Source organism: Mesoplodon densirostris, chromosome X (genome assembly GCF_025265405.1).
Source record: "Mesoplodon densirostris isolate mMesDen1 chromosome X, mMesDen1 primary haplotype, whole genome shotgun sequence".
In the NCBI taxonomy this organism is placed as follows: domain Eukaryota; kingdom Metazoa; phylum Chordata; class Mammalia; order Artiodactyla; family Ziphiidae; genus Mesoplodon; species Mesoplodon densirostris.
This window is the reverse complement of record NC_082681.1, coordinates 121912838-121917294: the sequence shown is the minus strand read 5'-3', so window position 1 is coordinate 121917294 and position 4457 is coordinate 121912838.

Genomic DNA, 4457 nt, shown 5'->3' with positions numbered 1-4457 from the left:
CAGACATTTCCAAACAAACAAACAAAAATATAGCATTTAGAAGAAGGCAGTAAGTGAAGAAGTTAAGAGGACAGGATCTTTGGCAGGGAGTTCAGAGATCAAATATTAACTTGTCAGAGTTCCAGCAGGAAATAGAAGGCACACTCAGCTGGGATCTATGAAGACAATTTAGTGAAGAGACTATTTCTGGAAGTGTGTGCAGGGCTAAGGGAACCAAGACATGTCAGGGTGCTCAGAGACCAGCAACAGCGGGAAGCTTACTACTCTTGGGTTGGAAAGGAGAAAGGGAGAAAATGGTGTTTCCAGCTCCCACCCTCCAATCTCCGGTGGTGACTCCCATTGGCAGAACCCAAACAGAATCCAGAGGATAAGGGAGGCCTGGGGCACAGAGTAGGACCCGGATAGGCCAAAAATGGATTAGGGAGAGGGATTCAAGCAGAGAATACTCAGCATGCTGTAAAATGTGTAAATGGGGATAAAAATAGTACCTATCTCCTAAATTTGTTTTGAGGATTAAATGAGATTGCATATATAATTCTTAACACAACACCTGGCATAGAGGAGCATCCAGTTAACACTAGCGATTATTTTTATTGTATGGACTATTGAAGATATAGACATACTTATTTGTTTGAAGTTATGGCCACTTTATCAATCAATGTCAAGATTTAAGACCTCTTGAACATGATTCTAAAAGCTGGCTTACCCAGATGTCTTTTCAAGCTGTCATTTTCCATTAAACCTCATGACTTTATACTCCATGACATAACAAGTGATGTATCAGTCAGCAACTTCACCTCATTTAGGCCTGTACACTCGCAAGATCCATCCAAATGATAAAGCAGAAACCAGAGGATGTGGAGGAGCTTCTTCTTTCCCTCTCTGGAAAAATAATATGTTAAAAGTCCAAGTTGTTTCTCGTTTGACTTACAGGTGGACTCATAAAACATTAGGATTCTAGATTCTTCAGCTCCCAAAATTCTTCCCCACTTGCCTTTGATGCCTGAAATTCTTCTAGAGAGGAATATAGTTTTTCCTTCTGCGAGATATGAAATAAAAATGGCCCCTGGGAAAGAGCATTTTGACCAAGAGTTCAGACGCTTCCCAGACAGTAAGCTTTGATATAGGCAGAAAGGAAGTAAGCGGGCTTCCTTCAACTGCTCAGGCCCTGTTGAGACTGACTGAGGCCGGCACTGAATTAAAACAGGTGTGACTCAAGGCAGTCAGAGGCTGTGCAGCCAGTTGCAGGGGAGAACCAGAATAGTTCTTGACTGGAGCCACGGTCAGAGCTGGCAAGTCAATTTCACGTGTGCCATTCGAAAGGTGAGGCCAGGACAGAAAACTAGTATGAAATGTAATACGTGTAGGTAAAGACATTATTTGGTGTATTGATATATAGTATATAACATTAATAAGAATGAAATGCTTACAAATCCTTTTATTCTCTAAAATCTGTATGTTTATATAGTATAAAGCTGCTTATTAAATCATTCATCAAAAAATTTAATTTCTAAATTATTTGGTGATTTTCAGAAAATCTTAGTGTGGTCTTTTGTTCGACATGGGCTGTTACTGCTAAGGGCCTCTGAGTGAGCAATGATTGGAAGCAGAAGCAACATCAATTTTCCTAACAATGACACCATTACATTGATAGTCATTCCGTAGCCTATAGTCTCAATTCACAGATAATTCATCGTAATATCATATTGTTCATGGTGCTGACATCTCTTTCGGCTTCTGCTGAACTTATAGCATTGACATTTGAAGACTTTCTGGCTCTTATCTTTCTGTTTGAGAACTGTGTTGATTCAACATTTTTTTTTTTTTTTTTTTTGGTATGCGGGCCTCTCACTGTTGTGGCCTCTCCCGTTGCGGAGCACAGGCTCCGGACGCGCAGGCTCAGCGGCCATGGCTCACGGGCCCAGCCACTCTGCGGCACGTGGGATCTTCCCGGACCGGGGCACGAACCCACGTTCCCTGCATCGGCGGGCGGACTCTCAACCACTGCGCCACCAGGGAAGCCCGATTCAACATCTTTTTTATTTTCATGACATTTCAGGACTAAGTCCTGAAAATCACTTACTGGAATTTTATATAAAATTGGTTGTCTTCATTTAAAAACTTTTTGTTCTACTTCAAAGAGATTCATAAACATCATTTGGTCAAATTTCAGGTTTTAATATTATGAAGTTTTCCCTCATATTTGTCATTAAACAACACAACCATTTTAAAATAATTTTTAAGGCAAGTGAATGGTACCTCTTCTTGGAATTGATATTTACGTAGTTTCAAAGGGATGTCCTAATTCTCTCTCTCTAATAATATCATCCACCTCTCTTTACACTTTGATTTATTTTATTTTATATACTCAATAACTTTTCCCTTTCATCAAACTAATCTGCCAGCTTTAATATCAAAACTTTTCCTGCTTGGAGAGCTGAAGAAAGTTATTGACATCTCAGAATATTTAATTAATTCCATTTAATAATTTCAATTAACATGACGGTACAAGGCTAGCTATCCTCTCCAAACTGCTTTTGCAGCTTCTAGCCCTACAGACTGCCCCAGGAGATCAAAATATTCTCATTTTCATTACTTTCAATTTCCAGATTTTCAGACATTTATTTCTAATTATTATTTTTGTATGGCAGCATATTATAAAATTTATGGAGAAAGGATTTTCAGTGTTTTACTTTGGCAGTTGTTGAACTTTTTCTGTCACTATTTTAGGCTTTGCAGGACACAGGGTGCCTGTAGTAACTATTCAACTCTGCTGTTGTATCATGAAAGCGGTCACAAATTTGTAAATGAATGGGCGGGGCTGGGTTCCAATTAAACTGTACTTATGGACAGTGGGATTTGAAATTTTTAAAAATTAATTAATTTATTTATTTTTGGCTGAGTTAGGTATTTGTTGCTGCACCCGGGCTTTCTTTAGTTGCGGCAAGCGGGGGCTACTCTTCATTGTGGTGCACGGGCTTCTCATTGAGGTGGCTTCTCTTGTTGTGGAGCACTAGCTCTAGGTGCGCATGCTTCAGTAGTTGTGGCACGTGGGTTCAGTAGTTGTGGCACACGGGCTTAGCTGCTCTGAGGCATGTGGGATCTTCCCGGGAGAGGGCTCGAACCCGTGTCCCCTGCATTGGCGGCGGATTCTTAACCACTGCACCACCAGGGAAGGCCCTGGGATTTGAATTTTATATAATTTTCACATGTCACAAAATATTTTTCTTCTTTTGTTCACAGGCCATACAAAATCAGGCAGCGGGCCAGATTTGGCACATGGGCCCAGGAAACAATCTTTATTCTATCTAATTTACATTTTTATTGCATCATCCAAAATAATGGAATGCAGTGGCTTATTGCCAAACTAAAATATACAGAAAGTTTCCTAAAATTTTGACCAAAGTTCCATTCTTTTTATCAAGCAATAAGATTTTCCTGTAAATATTTGTCATTTAAATATTTTTTCCCAAGCACCAACAGTAGAGTTTAATATATTACTCCTTTTGGTTTTAGGATATCAACAAAACTCATTAAACTATACTTAGTCTTGAATTTCATAACTTAAGTATGTCATTAAAATTCTTTTATGTGACTAGCTGGAGCACCTTGGATAATTATTAAAATTTGTATCTTCTTGTTTCATGTTTTCCTGAAAATTATTTTCTCATTTTACTAAATAAGTTTTATAATAAGAAGGACTTAAAGTCTAGATTGCATTATATGCTTATATCAGTATTATTCTTTCTTTGAAGTTCTCATAAAATTTTCCTTTCTGAAGAAGCTTGATTTTTAACTACACAGTAGACAACGTTTAAAATTCTGATTGTTTTCTAAATGTTTTTTACTTGCTTTTTTGACATTTTGATTAAATATTTTTGGAATGTTTTTACTATTTCAAAAGCTTTATGGAATTGACTCTTGATGTTATTTCAAATTTTTTGTGATTCATGATTGTGAATTTTTTTTTTTGGAACCATGAGTTTTAACAGAACATAATTGTCGTTTTGATAAAAATGCATGTTTGGCACTTTCATATTTTAGTGATACAACTTTTGAGTCCGTTTGCCCCTAACATTATGTAAGTAGGAATAATAAGCTACTTGCATTTTTTGTTGAAATAATCAACCGGTTTTTAATTGTGGAATTACAAATTATTTTACTTTGAACTGATTCTTACCTGAAATCAAAGGATGTTTCAAGTTGTTTGTGATTTTTGCCACTACCAGAACATGTAACAGGCTGCAGTTCATTATTGAAATTATTTCTTTGTTGTTTTCCTTCAGATTCAAAAGATTCATGTTGAAGATATTTTAAAGGAATGTTAGGAAGCTTATTCAATTTTATTGTCTCTCCATTCTCTTAAAACCTTTGAATTTATGAATATCAACATACTGCACTTACCACATGCACACTGCAATGAACTAGTAACAAACCACTGCATGAATGGAATTATT